The sequence below is a fragment of the Styela clava genome, chromosome 4 (assembly GCF_964204865.1).
Source record: "Styela clava chromosome 4, kaStyClav1.hap1.2, whole genome shotgun sequence".
NCBI lineage: Eukaryota > Metazoa > Chordata > Ascidiacea > Stolidobranchia > Styelidae > Styela > Styela clava.
In genome coordinates this window covers 5,175,909-5,198,776 of record NC_135253.1, presented here as the reverse complement: position 1 = coordinate 5,198,776, position 22,868 = coordinate 5,175,909, and the positions used below count along the sequence as shown (strand labels likewise).

Sequence of the window (22,868 nt, the reverse complement as noted above, 5' to 3'; positions counted from 1 at the left end):
CAGTCTGACGAGACAACTGACATCACGTGCGTTTCCCAACTGGCTGTGATATTTCGGTTTGTGAAAGATGGTAAACCTACCGAGAGATTTCACAGCTTTGTACCAATCGTTGATCACACGGCTTGCGGGATATCGGCTGTACTGAAAGAAGTGTTACAGCCTTACAACGCGAAGTCAAAATTGATAGCTCAAACTTATGACGGCGCGGTAGTTATGAGTGGGTCGAAACATGGTGTTCAAGTTTATATAAAAGAAGATTTTCCTCATGCGCATTTTTTACATTGTTATGCACACCAATTTAACCTCGTTATTAAAAATATGTGTCTTGATACCCCTCTCGTCTGTATATTTTTTGCAAATGTTTCGGGGTTTTCTTCATTCTTTTCCGTTTCGCCGAAGCGCTCTGAGCTCCTTTGCCAGATATGTAGCCGCCGTCTCCCAGCTTGTGCACCAACACGTTGGAACTTCCAATCACGCGTGGTGCAGGGCGTGTCCGAAATCAGGTCTGAGCTCATTGAGTGTTTCAATGGCATTCAGAGCTCTCCGGTTTGGGACGAACGCTCTGTGAGGGAGGCGGCAGGTCTAAAGCGTCTGCTAGAAGATGGTGAATTTTCATTTTTTCTCGCTTTTTTCTCCACAATATTCTATCACGTGGATGTATTATACGGCGCATTGCAGTCAAGGCTAATGGATGGAGCGTCTGTGCAGTCGTGTATTTCAGACTGCTGCGATGCTGTATCTCGTATCCGGGAAACAATAAAATACGACGACACATGGAGTGCTTCTTTACGCCGCGGGCAAACAACGCAGCGTTTAATTTTGTCTGCAAAGGAATGCTGTGACATTCTGGTGAATCAAATGGACGATCGTCTGCGCACCGAACACCTTGCCGCGTTCTCTTTGATGAACCCCAAAAATTTTTCAAAATTTGCACGTCAATTTCTAATCCATTTGTTGGCTACTGTCTCCAAATTTTACCCCATGATAAACGTGGATAAATTGGAAAATGAATTGCGATGTATATACACCAATCAAACTTTTTTGAACATCACATCAACTTGCGCGCTCTATGGGTTCCTCATAGATAACATTCTAGTAACTATCTTTGCGGCATCTGCAAAATTTCTGGACATCATTTTGATGACGTCTATTTCTTCCGCCGACGCAGATCGAACATTCAGCACGCTGAAGCGTATTAAAACGTATCTCAGAAACACAATGAAGCAAGATAGATTAAATTCCTTGGCTGTTTTATCCATTCACAGAGACGTTATTTCTGGGATGCATGACTTTAATCAGCGCGTTATTGAGCATTTTGCTTCCAAGAAAGCGCGGCGTGTTGCATATATGTTCAAGAAGTGGCGGCGCGTCAATTTTGCCAACCGGGGCAATGCCCCGGTTGTTTTTTTGGTATAATAAAAAATATTCGAAAAATACCTCAACATCGGTTGCACAGACTGTCTACACTAGCCATATTCTCCCGACATGGTTCATTTTTCGCTCGCAAAGCCTTCGCCGAACGTCGACGGGGCGACGCCGATTTTGCCCCGGTTGCTCATTGTATATCGTATTCTCTCTTTTATCTTCCACTCGCCGCGTTTGTCTCGTTTTTTTCTGTTTCTTTTACTAAATCATCGGGAATGCCGACGTTTCTTACAACAACGTGTTGACATATTCACGCATTCCTCCTCGTTCTTTGGTTGCTTGAAGAGTTGATAGTTTCCTCGCCTTCGTTTTTGTCGCTTGTTTCGCTATTTGAATCAGTTAGAGACCTTTAGTCCATTTGCTTTCGATTTTCCACATTCCTTTTGAGCTCCTCACTTCTTTCCGGCTTCGCATTTCTTAGCCTTAGACCTCATAATGAATAAGGTTGATGCACTACTTCGCACTCCGTTTTCGCAGCTGCCGCTGGAACAAAAATTAGAGGTACAACGTCTTGGGCCTTATCAACCAAAAAATTGTTCACTGGAACAATCTCATGACGGAGGAAGCGTCGGCGTACATTCTGCGCAGAAACTTGGTATAAAAAACACGAATGGTTGTGTTACAGCGAGGACAAAAATGCACTTTTTTGTTTTTATTGCCTACTTTTTGCTACCGCCCGTGACTCACGCTGGTGTAAATTTGGTTTTAGAGATCTTAAACATCTTTCCGAGCGTTTCAGGGATCATCAATCTTCTATGGAGCATCTGGACAATGCAGTAAAATACCGAACATTCGGAAATGTTAATATTGCAGCACAGTTGGATGAAGGACGCGCAGTTTCTATTCGTCGACACAACCAAAACGTCGAGAAAAACCGCCATGTTCTCGGTCGATTGATAGATGTTTTGAAGTTCATTGGTTGTCACGAGCTGTCCCTCCGTGGGCACGATGAACGGGCTGGCTCTTCTAATAGAGGGGTATTTTTGGATATGGTGGAATACACCGCATCCCTAGATACAGTATTGAGAGATCATCTTGATGCCGCAACTGTTTCGAAAGGGACATCTAAGGATATCCAAAATGATTTGCTCGACTCAATGTATAAAATTTATTTACAACATTTGGCTCTGAAAATTGAGAATTGCCAGTTCCTTTCGATTCAGTCTGACGAGACAACTGACATCACGTGCGTTTCCCATCTGGCTGTGATTTTTCGGTTTGTGAAAGATGGTAAACCTACCGAGAGATTTCACAGCTTTGTACCAATCGTTGATCGCACGGCTTGCGGGATATCGGCTGTACTGAAAGAAGTGTCACAGCCTTACAACGCGAAGTCAAAATTGATAGCTCAAACTTATGACGGCGCGGCAGTCATGAGTGGGTCGAAACATGGTGTTCAAGTTTATATAAAAGAAGATTTTCCTCATGCGCATGTTTTACATTGTTATGCACACCAATTTAACCTCGTTATTAAAAATATGTGTCTTGATACCCCTCTCGTCCGTATATTTTTTGCAAATGTTTCGGGGTTTTCTTCATTTTTTTCCGTTTCGCCGAAGCGCTCTGACCTCCTTTGCCAGATATGTAGCCGCCGTCTCCCAGCTTGTGCACCAACACGTTGGAACTTCCAATCACGCGTGGTGCAGGGCGTGTCCGAAATCAGGTCTGAGCTCATTGAGTGTTTCAATGGCATTCGGAGCTCTCCGGTTTGGGACAAACGCACTGTGAGGGAGGCGACAGGTCTAAAGCGTCTGCTAGAAGATGGTGAGTTTTCATTTTTTCTCGCTTTTTTCTCCACAATATTCTATCACGTGGATGTATTATACGGCGCATTGCAGTCAAGGCTAATGGATGGAGCGTCTGTGCAGTCGTGTATTTCAGACTGCTGCGATGCTGTATCTCGTATCCGGGAAACAATAAAATACGACGACACATGGAGTGCTTCTTTACGCCGCGGGCAAACAACGCAGCGTTTGATTTTGTCTGCAAAGGAATGCTGTGACATTCTGGTGAATCAAATAGGCGATCGTCTGCGCACTGAACACCTTGCCGCGTTCTGTTTGATGAACCCCAAAAATTTTTCAAAATTTGCACGTCAATTTCCCATCCATTTGTTGGCTACTGTCTCCAAATTTTACCCCATGATAAACGTGGATAAATTGGAAAATGAATTGCGATGTATATACACCAATCAAACTTTTTTGAACATCACATCAACTTGCGCGCTCTATGGGTTCCTCATAGATAACACTCTAGTAACTATCTTTGCGGCGTCTGCAAAATTTCTGGACATCATTTTGACGACGTCTATTTCTTCCGCCGACGCAGAGCGAACATTCAGCACGCTGAAGCGTATTAAAACGTATCTCAGAAACACAATGAAGCAAGATAGATTAAATTCCTTGGCTGTTTTATCCATTCACAGAGACGTTATTTCTGGGATGCATGACTTTAATCAGCGCGTTATTGAGCATTTTGCTTCCTAGAAAGCGCGGCGTGTTGCATATATGTTCAAGCAGTGGCGGCGCGTCAATAGGGCCAACCGGGGCAATGCCCCGGTTGTTTTTTGGGTATAATAAAAAATATTCGAAAAATACCTCAACATCAGTTGCACAGACTGTCTACACTAGCCATATTCTCCCGACATGGTTCATTTCTCGCTCGCAAAGCCTTCGCCGAACGTCGACGGGGCGACGCCGATTTTGCCCCGGTTGCTCATTGTATATCGTATTCTCTCTTTTATCTTCCACTCGCCGCGTTTGTCTCGTTTTTTTCTGTTTCTTTTACTAAATCATCGGGAATGCCGACGTTTCTTACAACAACGTGTTGACATATTCACGCATTCCTCCTCGTTCGTTGGTTGCTTGAAGAGTTGATAGTTTCCTCGGCTTCGTTTTTGTCGCTTGTTTCGCTATTTGAATCAGTTAGAGACCTTTAGTCCATTTGCTTTCGATTTTCCACATTCCTTTTGAGCTCCTCACTTCTTTCCGGCTTCGCATTTCTTAGCCTTAGACCTCATAATGAATAAGGTTGATGCACTACTTCGCACTCCGTTTTCGCAGCTGCCGCTGGAACAAAAATTAGAGGTACAACGTCTTGGGCCTTATCAACCAAAAAATTGTTCACTGGAACAATCTCATGACGGAGGAAAGCTTTTGCGTACATTCTGCGCAGAAACTTGGTATAAAAAACACGGATGGTTGTGTTACAGCGAGGACAAAAATGCACTTTTTTGTTTTTATTGCCTACTTTTTGCTACCGCCCGTGACTCACGCTGGTGTAAATTTGGTTTTAGAGATCTTAAACATCTTTCCGAGCGCTCCAGGGATCTTCAATCTTCTATGGAGCATCTGGACAATGCAGTAAAATACCGAACATTCGGAAATGTTAATATTGCAGCACAGTTGGATGAAGGACGCGCGGTTTCTATTCGTCGGCACAACCAAAACGTCGAGAAAAACCGCCATGTTCTCGGTCGATTGATAGATGTTTTGAAGTTCATTGGTTGTCACGAGCTGTCCCTCCGTGGGCACGATGAACGGGCTGGCTCTTCTAATAGAGGGGTATTTTTGGATATGGTGGAATACACCGCATCCCTAGATACAGTATTGAGAGATCATCTTGATGCCGCAACTGTTTCGAAAGGGACATCTAAGGATATCCAAAATGATTTGCTGGACTCAATGTATAAAATTTATTTACAACATTTGGCTCTGAAAATTGAGAATTGCCAGTTCCTTTCGATTCAGTCTGACGAGACAACTGACATCACGTGCGTTTCCCATCTGGCTGTGATTTTTCGGTTCGTGAAAGATGGTAAACCTACCGAGAGATTTCACAGCTTTGTACCAATCGTTGATCGCACGGCTTGCGGGATATCGGCTGTACTGAAAGAAGTGTCACAGCCTTACAACGCGAAGTCAAAATTGATAGCTCAAACTTATGACGGCGCGGCAGTCATGAGTGGGTCGAAACATGGTGTTCAAGTTTATATAAAAGAAGATTTTCCTCATGCGCATTTTATACATTGTTATGCACACCAATTTAACCTCGTTATTAAAAATATGTGTCTTGATACCCCTCTCGTCCGTATATTTTTTGCAAATGTTTCGGGGTTTTCTTCATTTTTTTCCGTTTCGCTGAAGCGCTCTGACCTCCTTTGCCAGATATGTAGCCGCCGTCTCCCAGCTTGTGCACCAACACGTTGGAACTTCCAATCACGCGTGGTGCAGGGCGTGTCCGAAATCAGGTCTGATTTCATTGAGTGTTTCAATGGCATTCAGAGCTCTCCGGTTTGGGACGAACGCTCTGTGAGGGAGGCGGCAGGTCTAAAGCGTCTGCTAGAAGATGGTGAGTTTTCATTTTTTCTCGCTTTTCTCTCCACAATATTCTATCACGTGGATGTATTATACGGCGCATTGCAGTCAAGGCTAATAGATGGAGCGTCTGTGCAGTCGTGTATTTCAGACTGCTGCGATGCTGTATCTCGTATCCGGGAAACAATAAAATACGACGACACATGGAGTGCTTCTTTACGCCGCGGGCAAACAACGCAGCGTTTGATTTTGTCTGCAAAGGAATGCTGTGACATTCTGGTGAATCAAATAGGCGATCGTCTGCGCACTGAACACCTTGCCGCGTTCTGTTTGATGAACCCCAAAAATTTTTTTTAAATTTGCAAGTCAATTTCCCATCCATTTGTTGGCTACTGTCTCCAAATTTTACCTCATGATAAACGTGGATAAATTGGAAAATGAATTGCGATGTATATACACCAATCAAACTTTTTTGAACATCACATCAACTTGCGCGCTCTATGGGTTCCTCATAGATAACACTCTAGTAACTATCTTTGCGGCGTCTGCAAAATTTCTGGACATCATTTTGACGACGTCTATTTCTTCCGCCGACGCAGAGCAAACATTCAGCACGCTGAAGCGTATTAAAACGTATCTCAGAAACACAATGAAGCAAGATACATTAAATTCCTTGGCTGTTTTATCCATTCACAGAGACGTTATTTCTGGGATGCATGACTTTAATCAGCGCGTTATTGAGCATTTTGCTTCCTAGAAAGCGCGGCGTGTTGCATATATGTTCAAGCAGTGGCGGCGCGTCAATAGGGCCAATGCCCCGGTTGTTTTTTCGGTATAATAAAAAATATTCGAAAAATACCTCAACATCAGTTGCACAGACTGTCTACATTAGCCATATTCTCCCGACATGGTTCATTTTTCGCTCGCAAAGCCTTCGCCGAACGTCGACGGGGCGACGCCGATTTTGCCCCGGTTGCTCATTGTATATCGTATTCTCTCTTTTATCTTCCACTCGCCGCGTTTGTCTCGTTTTTTTCTGTTTCTTTTACTAAATCATCGGGGCCAATCGTGGCTAGCCCCGAAATTATGAGGACACAATGCCGACGTTTCTTACAACAACGTGTTGACATATTCACGCATTCCTTCTCGTTCGTTGGTTGCTTGAAGAGTCGATAGTTTCCTCGCCTTCGTTGTTGTCGCTTGTTTCGCTATTTGAATCAGTTAGAGACCTTTAGTTCATTTGCTTTTGATTTTCCACATTCCTTTTGAGCTCCTCACTTCTTTCCGGCTTCGCATTTCTTAGCCTTAGACCTCATAATGAATAAGGTTGATGCACTACTTCGCACTCCGTTTTCGCAGCTGCCGCTGGAACAAAAATTAGAGGTACAACATCTTGGGCCTTATCAACCAAAAAATTGTTCACTGGAACAATCCCATGACGGAGGAAAGCGTTGGCGTACATTCTGCGCAGAAACTTGGTATAAAAAACACGAATGGTTGTGTTACAGCGAGGACAAAAATGCACTTTTTTATTTTTATTGCCTACTTTTTGCTACCGCCCGTGACTCACGTTGGTGTAAATTTGGTTTTAGGGTTCTTAAACATCTTTCCAAGCGTGCCAGGGATCATCAATCTTCTATGGAGCATCTGGACAATGCAGTAAAATACCGAACATTCGGAAATGTTAATATTGCAGCACAGTTGGATGAAGGACGCGCGGTTTCTATTCGTCGGCACAACCAAAACGTCGAGAAAAACCGCCATGTTCTCGGTCGATTGATAGATGTTTGAAGTTCATTGGTTGTCACGAGCTGTCCCTCCGTGGGCACGATGAACGGGCTGGCTCTTCTTATAGAGGGGTATTTTTGGATATGGTGGAATACACCGCATCCCTAGATACAGTATTGAGAGATCATCTTGATGCCGCAACTGTTTCGAAAGGGACATCTAAGGATATCCAAAATGATTTGCTCGACTCAATGTATAAAATTTATTTACAACATTTGGCTCTGGAAATTGAGAATTGCCAGTTCCTTTCGATTCAGTCTGACGAGACAACTGACATCACGTGCGGTTCCCAACTGGCTGTGATATTTCGGTTTGTGAAAGATGCTAAACCTACCGAGAGATTTCACAGCTTTGTACCAATCGTTGATCACACGGCTTGTGGGATATCGGCTGTACTGAAAGAAGTGTTACAGGCTTACAACGCGAAGTCAAAATTGATAGCTCAAACTTATGACGGCGCGGCAATCATGAGTGGGTCGAAACATGGTGTTCAAGTTTATATAAAAGAAGATTTTCCTCATGCGCATTTTTTACATTGTTATGCACACCAATTTAACCTCGTTATTAAAAATATGTGTCTTGATACCCCCCTCGTCCGTATATTTTTTGCAAATGTTTCGGGGTTTTCTTCATTCTTTTCCGTTTCGCCGAAGCGCTCTGACCTCCTTTGCCAGATATGTAGCCGCCGTCTCCCAGCTTGTGCACCAACACGTTGGAACTTCCAATCACGCGTGGTGGAGGGCGTGTCCGAAATTAGGTCTGAGCTCATTGAGTGTTTCAATGGCATTCAGAGCTCTCCGGTTTGGGACGAACGCTCTGTGAGGGAGGCGGCAGGTCTAAAGCTTCTGTTAGAAGATGGTGAGTTTTAATTTTTTCTCGCTTTTTTCTCCACAATATTCTATCACGTGGATGTATTATACGGCGCATTGCAGTCAAGGCTAATGGATGGAGCGTCTGTGCAGTCGTCTATTTCAGACTGCTGCGATGCTGTATCTCGTATCCGGGAAAAAATAAAATACGACGACACATGGAGTGCTTCTTTACGCCGTGGTCAAACAACGCAGCGTTTGATTTTGTCTGCAAAGGAATGCTGTGACATTCTGATGAATCAAATAGGCGATCGTCTGCGCACTGAACACCTTGCCGCGTTTTCTTTGATGAACCCCAAAAATTTTTCAAAATTTGCACGTCAATTTCCAATCCATTTGTTGGCTACTGTCTCCAAATTTTACCCCATGATAAACGTGGATAAATTGGAAAATGAATTGCGATGTATATACACCAATCAAACTTTTTTGAACATCACATCAACTTGCGCGCTCTATGGGTTCCTCATAGATAACATTCTAGTAACTATCTTTGCGGCATCTGCAAAATTTCTGGACATCATTTTGACGACGTCTATTTCTTCCGCCGACGCAGAGCGAACATTCAGCACGCTGAAGCGTATTAAAACGTATCTCAGAAACACAATGAAGCAAGATAGATTAAATTCCTTGGCTGTTTTATCCATTCACAGAGACGTTATTTCTGGGATGCATGACTTTAATCAGCGCGTTATTGAGCATTTTGCTTCCAAGAAAGCGCGGCGTGTTGCATATATGTTCAAACAGTGGCGGCGCGTCAATAAGGCCAACCGGGGCAATGCCCCGGTTGTTTTTTCGGTATAATAAAAAATATTTGAAAAATACCTCAACATCGGTTGCACAGACTGTCTACACTAGCCATATTCTCCCGACATGGTTCATTTTTCGCTCGCAAAGCCTTCGCCGAACGTCGACGGGGCGACGCCGATTTTGCCCCGGTTGCTCATTGTATATCGTATTCTCTCTTTTATCTTCCACTCGCCGCGTTTGTCTCGTTTTTTTCTGTTTCTTTTACTAAATCATCGGAGCCGATCGGGGCTAGCCACGAAATTATGACGACACAATGCCGACGTTTCTTACAACAACGTGTTGACATATTCACGCATTCCTTCTCGTTCGTTGGTTGCTTGAAGAGTTGATAGTTTCCTCGCCTTCGTTTTTGTCGCTTGTTTCGCTATTTGAATCAGTTAGAGACCTTTAGTCCATTTGCTTTCGATTTTCCACATTCCTTTTGAGCTCCTCACTTCTTTCCGGCTTCGCATTTCTTAGCCTTAGACGCTGAAACAAAAATTAGAGGTACAACGTCTTGGGCCATATCAACCAAAAAATTGTTCACTGGAACAATCCCATGACGGAGGAAAGCGTTGGCGTACATTCTGCGCAGAAACTTGGTATAAAAAACACGAATGGTTGTGTTACAGCGAGGACAAAAATGCACTTTTTTTTTTATTGCCTACTTTTTGCTACCGCCCGTGACTCACGATGGTGTAAATTTGGTTTTAGAGATCTTAAACATCTTTCCAAGCGTTCCAGGGATCATCAATCTTCTATGGAGCATCTGGACAATGCAGTAAAATACCGAACATTCGGAAATGTTAATATTGCAGCACAGTTGGATGAAGGACGCGCGGTTTCTATTCGTCGGCACAACTAAAACGTCGAGAAAAACCGCCATGTTCTCGGTCGATTGATAGATGTTTTGAAGTTCATTGGTTGTCACGAGCTGTCCCTCCGTGGGCACGATGAACGGGCTGGCTCTTCTAATAGAGGGGTATTTTTGGATATGGTGGAATACACCGCATCCCTAGATACAGTATTGAGAGATCATCTTGATGCCGCAACTGTTTCGAAAGGGACATCTAAGGATATTCAAAATGATTTGCTCGACTCAATGTATAAAATTTATTCACAGCATTTGGCTCTGACGAGACAACTGACATCACGTGCGTTTCCCATCTGGTTGTGATTTTTCGGTTTGTGAAAGAATTGCGATGTATATACACCAATCAAACTTTTTTGAACATCACATCAATTGCGCGCACTATGGGTTCCTCATAGATAACACTCTAGTAACTACCTTTGCGGCGTCTGCAAAATTCTGGACATCATTTTGACGACGCCTATTTCTTCTGCCGACGCAGAGCGAACATTCAGCACGCTGAAGCGTATTAAAACGTATCTCAGAAACACAATGAAGCAAGATAGATTAAATTCCTTGGCTGTTTTATCCATTCACAGAGACGTTATTTCTGGGATGCATTTTAATCAACTTTAATCAGCGCGTTATTGAGCATTTTGCTTCCAAGAAACCGCTGCGTGTTGCATATATGTTCAAGCAGTAGAAGTCTAGCAGCATATATATCTATGAGTGAGCGACGCATGTCCTTATCTTTGCATTACCTTTCCTTTCTTCATAGTAACGTTTTAAACCTTATTTTAGGTTTTGTCTGCTTTCCCGAAGTTTCTGTTAATATGTCATTGTATTTATCTGGGTAAATATTGGCTTTCCTTTTGAAAGAGGTTTCAAAATAAACTATGTCTATATTTATTAATCCCTTGACTTGGACCGGTTTTAAAGACACTTTCTTATCGTTAAAAATTGTTGCTTTTGCCGATTGGTTGTTACCGATGGAATGGTTTTTATACTCATAAAATGATGGGAGAACTTACAGCGCTCATCCTGTCCCCGTAGATAGGGGTGACTTGGTCCCGCAGTAGCTTGCCCCGGTTGTCAAAATGACCACTCGCCGCCACTGCATAAACTATAATAACATGCTAAATTGAAAACTTCGAAAAGATTTTTAACCAGGAATCTTGCCAGCGCAACATTGGCACCTCTATCTGTCTATAGTCTATCCAGGGGTCCGCAACTACTTTTTAGCGTGACCCAAATTTTTTTTTTCTAATTTCTCGCCACCCAAGCATTCGGTAAATATGTAATTAGTTATCGCTGTTAGAACTATTATTGACACTAGCAATTTTCTTGCACAAAATTATATGAAACTTATCACATAAAATCGTGAATAATAGCGTGATGCGAATTATTAGCTTTGTGTTTTGAACACAACATATTGTAGCGTACCGGCAGTCTATGTAATAATTATCCAAGTTCAGAATATCTTCCAATATGATCTGACGTCAAGTTTCCTCCCAATATTCACTTCAATTTATACTATTTTGTTCTATTTATTAATTACAATCTTAATACAACCAAATACTCCAATGAAATCAATGAAACGAAAAGCATACAATAAAAATAACAAATACCAGGCAGTACAATATGAGAAAACAATAAAAATTAAAGACGGACCCTGAAATCAAAGACAACTTTCAATAGCAGCTGGAATAATCCCTATAATACGGTACACTAAACCAGCTACTTACAATTTGCAAAATAGGCTGAGAGTAACCCATGACGGGCACTTTGAAAAACCACAAACAATTCCACAGGTGCACAAGATTTGAACAGCACTGTTGATAGCCAATTTCATGAATAAACTAAAAATACAACGCCAAAACAACTGTAATTGCACTGTACCGGTACTAAAACCATAATATCATCCTACTGTCTAGCATCAAAATATCTAACAATCCCAATCTAATAGTCATAAAACCAAGAGTAAACATCTTTGATAACCTACTTGAGACTTAGAGGCACTTTTGCAGATATAAAATACTCTTAAACACTCAAAATCTAACTGAAACAATCACAACTGCACTGCTGCAAATCACAGCATAGTGAGACGACCACGTCTATAACTCTGTTTTATTCTGTATGCCCATATTTATTCTTACCACTTGAGTCACTAGTGAGCAACTATGTAACTTTCTCTTTCAGCTGGTTTGTCAGACTGCCGGCAGTGTAGATATTTCTCTGTGTATTAGGTTATTGTTATAGCGTTTTATTGCCGGTAATTTGTGTAATTATTGTTGCAAAATGATATTAGTAGTACAGGTTTACTATTTCTCCAGTTTGGCATAGCTCTGTTCACTAGTTAGTTTGTATTTAACACTTCCGTAAATAGTCTATTTTCGCAGTTTATTTCCTGTGTGATTTCCATATTTCTATGCGTATTTCCATGTATATTACGTGTTTGTCGGTAAGATAGGATTTGTGTTGTATCTTTAGTGTCATACTAGTTATTCTTATGTATATCTAGGTATGTTTTACCCGGTTTTTCATATTCCATTATAAGTAAATAGTTCATGACTGTGACGTCATAGACCAATTCCGTATCTTGTGTTACGTATGTATCCTACGGTATTTGTACTTTGTTTTTTATTTGTTTATTGTATTTCTTATTGGAGTATTTGGTTTCTATTAAGTTCTTACAGGTGTATAATTAATCTAGTTAGTTAACTTAGTTACTCTGCTGTAATTGGAACCGCAAGAAGATTATTTCGTGATTGACATCTAGTGCAACTTCAGTGTCCAATGGACCTTTCCCCGAGCATGGACTTCCTTGTTTACTTCGTGACTTTGGCCAATCAGCAAGATGCAAAAAGTGACGTAACAATGCCCCCTTTTCGCTTCCGCTCAGACACTTTTCTCACTCAGACAGATTTTCAAGCGTGATTGTAAACATTACCTCATTTTCGCGTTTTTGAACTCTATTCGTTAGTTTTCAGTTGTGTTTTGGGAACTTAAATAAAAATCAGATAATTCAATGATCACTCTGTCTTTCTAGGAGTTTTAATTTAATTGCAGTAATAAAAATTAGGCTGTGATAGACTAGCCTGAAATTCTTTACCGGTACTTTTAAAAAACAGATTGTTGTATGCGATGAATCATAATGATGGTTTGAAACACATACCCCATTTTACAGACGCCAACTCGCAAAAGCACTCTTAAAATAGCCTTGACAAATTTGCAATAATAAAGTATAGGGAGAATTTTCCGAGGGTCAAAGGTCGGGGAAAGGTCCATAAGCTGGCAGAAAGAACCTGAGTGGTGGTATCAATTTTGGTACGCCACAATAGGCTAACAGGATACCAAAAAATCGACAGTGTCAAAGCGCCCTCAGTGTTAAAATACAAAATATAGCAATATTATCACATGACAACATTTAAAAGATAAAACAAGGGGCGTCACATTGCCCCCCTCTTCTAGATGGAACATTATGACAGAATGTTTTCATCTTCATTAGAAAAATTAAACAACGAAAGAAGCAGTAGTCAACACAAAATATTTACACAAAGTCTTTAAAATATGCAGGTTGTCTACGCTCACGCTTAGACATCCTTAAAGTTTGTCCTTCTGGATTGGGCAACTCGTAGCAAGGTATTATTTCCTCACAAGGCTGAGGATCCGCCCCTCCTGGTGTGTGTTCCGCAGAATTCGCCTCTTCCGATGTCTGTCCCCCCGAATCCGGCGCTTCTGGTGTGTGTTCCCCCCAATCCGCCGGGCTATCATCTAGGTAAGCACTTGGTTCCTGGGTCTCTTCATGAATAAAAGGTCGCAAATTATCCACATGAACCACACGCGTCTTGTCTCCTGGATTCCGTTGTATCTCATAAGTGTGATTTGAGAGACATCTCCTAACTGTGAAAGGACCCTGCCATGGAGAACTCAGCTTCTTCTTCTTGGGTGGGTTATAGTACCATACAAGGTCTCCCTCTTCAAACTTCTGTGGTTGCACATGAACATCAAAATTTCTCTTCTGTCGCAAGGCAGCTTGATTCAACTGATTTCTGGCACATACAAAAGATTCCTCAGTGACATCTTTAAACCATTCCACATATTCGGTATAACAAGAATGTAGAGGAGTTTGAGTTGGACGTCCATACATGACATCGATAGGGAGGTCAATCTCTCGGCCAAGCATAAGACGATTGGGTGTGAACTGCGTACTTTCATGCACTGTAGCTCTGTAAGCCATGCACAGATAGGGAACATGGTCATCCCAATCGTCTCGATGATCGTTCACATAAGGCTTGAGCATTTGCTGAATCGTTCGATTAAACCTCTCCACTTGTCCATCGGATCGAGGGTGATAAGATGTCGTATGCGTCTTGACTATACCGTACAACTCGCAAATCTCGGTGAACAACCGAGATTCAAAATCTCGACCCTGATCAGTGTGAATAATCCGAGGAACTCCAAATCTTGCGAAGAACTGGGTGACCAGCACATCGGCTGTTACCTCTGCAGTCTGATTGGGAAGTGGATAACACTCCACCCACTTGGTGAAATAATCTGATAGCCCCAGAAGATGTTCATTTCCATTCTTGGTACGTGGTAGTGGTCCCAAGAAATCCATAGCGACCCGTTCCATGAGAGATCCGCAAAGCAGTTGTGGTAGATCCCCCTGTTTGCGCCCGTGAGTCATCTTAGCCGCAGCGCAAGGTTTGCAAAACCGGCACCAGAGCAAAATATCTCTTTTAAAACCAGGCCAGTAAAACGAGCACGAACACTCTTGAATGTTTTAATAGGGCCTAAATGTCCGGAGGTACGGGCACTGTGTAAATGCTGGAAGATTTCTCTTCTCAATGCCTCAGGAATGCAAAATTGATAGGCGGGAGCACTAGTCAATGTTTCGGGTATCCACTTGCGATACAAAATTTCACCAGTCAAATATAGCAAATGCCATTGAGCTAGATAACGCTTGGTCTCTAGAGATTCATGCATATAATCCTGTGGCTGGGGTTCATGATATGAACGGCGCTTCCAGGCAATAACTGCAGAAAGATGAGGGTCCTCGGCTTGGCAAGTTCGAATCCTTTCCTCCGTGTATGTGTCCATCCAGTTACAGCTTGTTGGTATCCCAGGCAAGTCAGCATTATACAGAGGTGCTACTACACGAACATTGATATCAGGTTCCTGTGAAGTAGACACACAATCTGGGCAGTCCGGGCGCTTACAGCGTCTGGTTTGACGAGATAGACCATCGGCATTACCATGTTTAGTCCCTGCTCGATGTTCAATGCTGAAATCATACGTGAACAGTGTAGAGATCCAGAGAGCCACCTTCCCTTCAGGTCCGCGGAAATTTAAAAGCCACTTCAAGGCACCATGATCAGTGCGAATCAAAAAGTGCCTTCCCCACAAATAATGGCGAAAATGTCGTACGGATTGAATCACTGCCAACAACTCCCTTTCAGTGGTACAGTATCGGCGTTCCGTCTTGGATAGAGTTCTGCTGAAATAAGCAATAACATGTTCTTCCCCATCTTGCAATTGTGATAACACAGCACCAGTACCAGAGCCACTTGCGTCGTTGTCCAAAATAAACTCTCCCTGAACCAATGGAAAAGCCAGGATAGGAGCAGATGTCAAAAGACGCTTAATGATTCCAAATGCTTCCTGACAGTCACCACTCCACTCAAACTTCACATTCTTTCGAGTCAAGCGGACTAAAGGCGACGCTATAGTGGCATAACCTGGTACAAAACGTCTATAATAGTTGGCAGTTCCCAAGAAACTTCTAACATCTGATACCCCCTGAGGTGTTTCCCACTCGACTATAGCTGCTACATTGTGAGAATCACAGCGAACCCCTTCAGCAGAAATTTCGTACCCCAGGTAGGTAACTGATCTACGAAACAACTGGCATTTAGTCGGCTTGAGTTTCAAACCAGCACCCTGAAGTCGAAGGAAAACCTCCCGCAAACTGCTCAATGAAGTGTCAAAATCGGATCCGTGGGCTAAAACATCATCCAAATAATTAGAATATCCTTTCCCGATAATTCCACCCAACACTCGATCCATCATCCGCTCGAAGGTTGCAGGTGCATTGGATAGACCAAAGGGCATGACTACAAATTGATAGTGTCCTTTTCCAGGAAGACTGAAAGCAGTTTTCGCTCTGTCCGACGGATCAACTTCCACCTGCCAGTAGCCGCTAGCCAAGTCAAGCGTCGAGAACCAACTTGACCCTCTAAGGGACTCCGCGATGTCATCGATACGAGGTAAAGGGTAAGCGTCCTTGTACGTGATTGAATTAAGTAATCTGAAATCGATACAAAAACGAGTAGTGCCGTCTTTTTTTGGTATCAGAACAATGGGTGACGAGTATGGACTGTCACTCAGCTCAATAACCCCTTGATCCAGCATCTTGTCAACAGCATCCTCTGCTATTTGTCTCCTTGCCCAGCCCAAACGTCGCGGAGCCTGCCGAATAGGCTGCGGTGTTGTAGTTACTATGTGATGGCGAGCAACCGATGTACGCCCGAGTTCTCCATCGGGGCCGACAAATATGTCCTTGAACTCTCTTAACAAAAAAAAACAATTGTCGGTACTGATCAGCCGAAAGTCCTTCCGTCGATGTAATCAAGTCCTGAAGATGGTCAGGTAATCCATTGAATTCTTCCGCCGTTTCAGAGACTGGCGCCACCATTGTTTCACGGACAAAGTATGGTTGAGCTATGCCAATTAAAGATCCTGTGGGTAGGATCATAGTCGGTCTCATTGTTCATCCAAACGGGTACCTCCTTCTTAGACGGGTCAACCAACGTCAGCGAAGCGACCAAATTGAGGTTGCCTATCTCCACTGGCTCAACAACGGCTACTATGTTAGGTCTCTGGACGGGCCACGGCTGTTGTAGCTGAGCGAGTACAATAATTCCAGAGCGTGCCGGTATTACCACATCCTCCTCTACCGTCACACGGCAGCAAGGAACCGATGTTTGGTGCTGCACAGTAACATCTTGTCCCCCAAGAACAAAGCGACCCAACGAGGGATACAGAACACAGTCCCATTTGCCAAGATAGTCCATACCTAGAATGCCCATCCGTGACCCTAGATCAGCGACAACAACCGTGTGCTCCACAGACCAGCTTTCAATCGTCAAGTTGACATCAAGTGCACCATGAGACACTAATGACTCACCACTGGCAGTACGCAGTGGTACTTGAAAAGAATGCAGTTCTGGAATGTACGAATTTTTCTGTAACATCGAGTAAACAGCGGTGTCAATGAGCGAGACACCCGCACCGGTATCAATCAAAAACAAAACAGGCACGTTATTGACCAAAGCCTTGACATGCCATCCATTAGTCCATGTAAGAGAAGAAATCATAGTCGAGAGAAGTGGGTCCATATCATCATCTAAAATCATGTTACACTCTAAGAAATGTTCGGTAAATTTTACCGTCATTTTAGGGGTAAAAAATTAAAAAATGAGGTCGGTAAAATGATTCACCGACAAATGTCGGTAATAATCACCGACATGGGAGGCGTGGCATTAGTCAATGTTGCGCGCGCACACTGGTTAAGGAGAGCAGCCAATCAGACGCTATATTTCAAACGCGTAATTAATCACGCGCGTTTTTTTGTTGCTTTACTCCTTAATTTGTCCGTTTGATTTGACGAATTCCAGACTTTTGGATTTTGATATTTGGTCGGCCGACAGTCATATCTTGGTCGCTTTTGTAATTACTGCAGTATTGCGTTGGCAGTATTTCTGTAAGCCATCTTGGATTCAATAATGTCAGTGTAGGTGTTGTGTTGTTTAGTGCTGGGTATTAATGTATTGTTCAGTGGGATTATGGCAGTATGGGGCAGTCGGGAATTAGAGTAAGATCTATCGTTTCAATTACTGAATTAATATATATATATGATAATATGAATACATACTGGCTATAACAGTACAGCAGTATACGGTACTGGTATAAGGTTGATTGGACTAGCTTACATCAGTACATCCGCAGATCCATGTTACGCCTGTCGATACTTAACACAGCCAGAGCTTGATTCGTATTTCCAAATCTGAATTTTTTTGTCAGTAGACTGGCAAATGTTAAAATGCCGAAACGGCAATACAATATCTGAATATGCCCATTTTACAGCTCTAGACTATGAAATGTTAGCATCTAATTACTGAATCAAGATAAACCTGTAAATCGTCAAAATTATCAACAGCTTTATGATGATCGCAAACTCAGACTACTGGCAGGCTGGACTACAAGAAACACATGAACAGGCAGACAGGAGAGGGGGTGACGTTGCTCTACACCCAGAAACCGTGACTTGAAGAATGTGGCATTAAAAGAAACAGGTATCAATTAATTATATAGGCCTACTCATATAATTATATACTGATTCAGTGATTGAAAATCATCTACAGACAGACAGATTTGTATTTGATTATGATATTTTAAGTTATTGATTCTAGGACTAATTCAGAACAGTTTCATTTGAAAAAGAGCAATTTTAGGCAATTCACATTTAACTGTCATAAAAACACTAGATTTTCTTTTAACTTATGACACTATAAATAGAAAATTAATCAAAACAACATTTATCCACCTTATTCTGCATATTTACCAAAACCAATTCTATAAATTTTGTTGAATTTCTCTTTTGAATAAGATCGAATTCGAACATATTACATATGATGATGGTGGGAATGAATACAATCCTTTTTAACAGTGTTTTCTTTTTAGAAACTGAAGAATTTGATTATGCAGGCATGAACAAATTGTCTGCCCCAACTCTGAACTATGAAAATGTCAATGTCTAAGGCTTCATAATATTTGAGATTCTTACTAACATGTTATTTCAAGGAAGAAGAATTTGAGGTTAGTTATAATGTTAATTTTAAATTGTTAAAAGAGAAACTTTGTCATCTGCTCTGACAATAAAGTATTAGGAGTGTAATTTTTATTATTTAGGGACTTCTGAATAATTTATTCCATTTCAATACTATTTCAGGTAGCCTACCTCTTCCATCTCATCTACAAAGTTTGGTAATACTGGAAAAGTCTGTATCGATTGATTGCCCACAGATTTTTGTCCTTGAACTCCAAGAGGAAAAGAAAATATGAAAATTTATAGAAAGGTGGGATATTGTAAATTTGTAATGAATGCTAGTATATGCAATTGAATAATTTCAGATATTTTCAACTTGCAAAAGAATTAGATTGATTGATTGAATACTACAAAATGTTAAATCTTATTCGAAAATTAAGTAATATTTTTAAATTTTGGAGTTGTTTGGGTAAAACTCTTTGTACATTCCATTTCAGATAACTTGAAGTTATGGAGAAGAAAATACCATGAGTTCCTCAAAGCAAATGGATAATGCAATACAATCAGCATGGGCAACACTAACCCGGAAAGACTCCCCCTCTGCCATAGACTATTCTCTCTTAGAGGCTGTCTATAGAGACTTGTTTAAAGTGACTATGTGAACGGATACCCTGCGAGCATAAACTTCTTCAACGAGAAGTTTCTGTTTACCTCGCATTTCTAACTTTTCACTATACAATTTCTCATTTTTCCAAGTTTTCAATCATTCATTTCACGTTCACTTTTATTTTTTGAATAAACCTTGTTTCATAGAATAGTCTGTGATTTTTACTGATCATATCCTGTAAAATGTAATGCCAGGAGATTTACGGTACTTTTTACCGGGTTCTGAATGTAAATTCACCGAATTTGTAATGTAAATTCACAGGCTAGCGTCGGTAAATATTACTACGCATTGCCGGTAAAAATTACTAGAAAATAATTGTAAGGATTACTAGGAAAATCCTGTAAAATTCACAGGTGTTCAACAGCGATTTTACCGAAAATTCTTGTGATATTTACCTTAAAATCGCATTAAAATTTCACAACTACATTCCAGTAATATGTAATGCCAGGCGATTGCCGGTAAATATTTCTTAGAGTGTAGCAGGGAGTGCGGACCTCATCCCTGCTGTTCCGAGTTTAAAGACTGGTTGGGAGTGGGAGCACTACTTACTGGTCTTTGTTCAGTGGTCTGGGAACAGTTTCGGCTAATATGCCCTGGTTGTCCGCATCGGAAACAAGTCGGTCCACCCGTGTTGTTTGGACAATCTCGAGCCCAATGACCCGTTTGCTTACAGCGGGGACATGGTGTGGACGGTAGTGTATGAGCTTGTGGACTGCGACAATCACTGATCCTATGCTCCACCTGTCCGCATCTGAAACAAGAGGTACGAAAAGTCGGAGATACGCGGGATCTCGACGTTTCCGCAACTAAGGCCTCCAGTTGTGCCAGGCGGTTTAAAATCTCCTGGACTATATCAGCTCCAAATATCACCTCGGCCTTATCGCTAGAAATCTTTGCAACAGTAGCCCTTGGTTTGATCACCTCTTTTGCGGGTTCCCATGACTTCTCATAATATTGATATCTGGTAGCCAACGACATTGCATCTTCCAATGTGGCGGGTTGCAAAAGACCAATGTGCAAACGAACTTTGTCGTCTAATCCTCGCAAAAATTGCGATTTTGCCAAGTCATCTCGGTCAGCGGGTCTCAAGTATGGATAAGCTCGCCTAGCAAGCTGTCTCAATGCAACGCCAAATTCATTATAGGTTTCTCTTGCCAACTTCACGCGCTGACTAAAAGCGGCTCGAAGCGCTTCAATACCACCTTCCAGTTCAAAATACTTCTCAAAATGGCGTGCGATCGACTCAAAACATTCACGCTCATCCATAGACAATTCTAATAAATGACTCAGGCCATCGCCTACCATGCAAAGGCCCAATTCGCTCCCCATCGTGTCCATATCCCAACCATTAGACTTGGCTATAGCTTTAAAAAGATATAGAAATGAGCCCCAAGGCTCCGATCCATCAAACTTCTCCGGCTGTCTTTCTGGCCTGAACATAATCCCACATGCACTAGTACAACCCTTTGTCATAGGGGTAGAAAAACCAACCGGATACCTGGGCATGATAGGTGGAGACTCCATTTCCGGCATAAGTCTACTCCCGCAGTTGTTGTCAAGTGGTGTAACTTTTGACTCAGTGTGCTCTGCCTTGTCACTCTGGTCCTCCCTCATCACATAACTCTGTGGTGCCATTTTGCCTGCCCCTTCAGCTATTCCTCCGGATTCGTTCAAACCGACTTCGGCACTTTTGCTTTTCACTAATGTCTCAATCACGTTCTCCTGAAAACCATGCAGTGTCACTTGCAGCTCCTCTCGCCAATCTCTCACATCTTGATTAAGTACCATCGCACTGTCATAACACTGTTTTACATCATTCCCAAATTCATCTACTGCTCCTTCGATTCCTTCTACTCGCGCTTCCATTGTTGTCCATTTAGCCTCCAGTACCTTCATTCGAGCAACGAAGTCATCCTCTCCCTTCATTTGAGCGTTCTTTCTATTTCTGCGTGACATATTATGTTTAGAAGATATCCTGGCGTGCTCTCGCCAAATTCTGTAGCGTACCGGCAGTCTATGTAATAATTATCCAAGTTCAGAATATCTTCCAATATGATCTGACGTCAAGTTTCCTCCCAATATTCACTTCAATTTATACTATTTTGTTCTATTTATTAATTACAATCTTAATACAACCAAATACACCAATGAAATCAATGAAACGAAAAGCATACAATAAAAATAACAAATACCAGGCAGTACAATATGAGAAAACAATAAAAATTAAAGACGGACCCTGAAATCAAAGACAACTTTCAATAGCAGCTGGAATAATCCCTATAATACGGTACACTAAACCAGCTACTTACAACTTGCAAAATAGGCTGAGAATAACCCATGACGGGCACTTTAAAAAACCACAAACAATTCCACAGGTGCACAAGATTTGAACAGCACTGTTGATAGCCAATTTCATGAATAAACTAAAAATACAACGCCAAAACAACTGTAATTGCACTGTACCGGTACTAAAACCATAATATCATCCTACTGTCTAGCATCAAAATATCTAACAATCCCAATCTAATAGTCATAAAACCAAGAGTAAACATCTTTGATAACCTACTTGAGACTTAGAGGCACTTTTGCAGATATAAAATACTCTTAAACACTCAAAATCTAACTGAAACAATCACAACTGCACTGCTGCAAATCACAGCATAGGCTAACAGGATACCAAAAAAAAAACAAATCGACAGCGCCCTCAGTGTTAAAATACAAAATATAGCAATATTATCACATGACAACATTTAAAAGATAAAACAAGGGGCGTCACAATATCAATTCGAGGTTTAATTTGGGAGACAGCAACTCGAAGATCTTCTTCTACTTTTAGCCTTGATCTGTATTTGTTTTTTATGTATGAAAACTCAGAAAAAGTCTTTTTACATATATAGGTAGTTCCGAATGACAACAGAACATTCATTGCAGCAGCTGATAACTCCGGATATTCTTTTGCAACTGAAATCCAAAATTCAGCCAAACTTGTTTTGCCATCAAATGCGATCTTCAACCCGCGATCACTTGACAGGTCATCCAATTCTTCAATCAAATCCTTATCCAGTCGTGCTGCTGTGGTGTTGTGTTTTCGGGAATATATATATATTTATTAACACTGCGAAAGGTCACGACTATGACTGATTATGGAGTGTTTCACAATGTTTTGACTGAACTCGTTTTCTTCGAGAAAATCGTTCAGCTCAGAAAACATATCCATTCTTTCATTTTCGACTCGGGCAGTCCAGTGTTGAATTTTCTTTTTGAAAGCTTCAATCTTGTTATTCGCTGTTAGAACGTTAATTAATTCACCTTGCAATGACAAATTTGAACTGTTCAT

General features: G+C 41.7%; 1 long non-coding RNA gene across 1 annotated transcript; it reads left to right on the top strand.

Annotated features, from left to right (window-relative positions):
• The first annotated feature begins 18,792 nt into the window (after window positions 1-18,792).
• Window positions 18,793-19,774, top strand: LOC144421874 (uncharacterized). Its single transcript, XR_013475006.1, has 3 exons — window positions 18,793-18,914; window positions 19,048-19,174; window positions 19,362-19,774. It is a non-coding gene; the product is annotated as an uncharacterized LOC144421874 (long non-coding RNA).
• The last annotated feature ends 3,094 nt before the right edge of the window (window positions 19,775-22,868 follow it).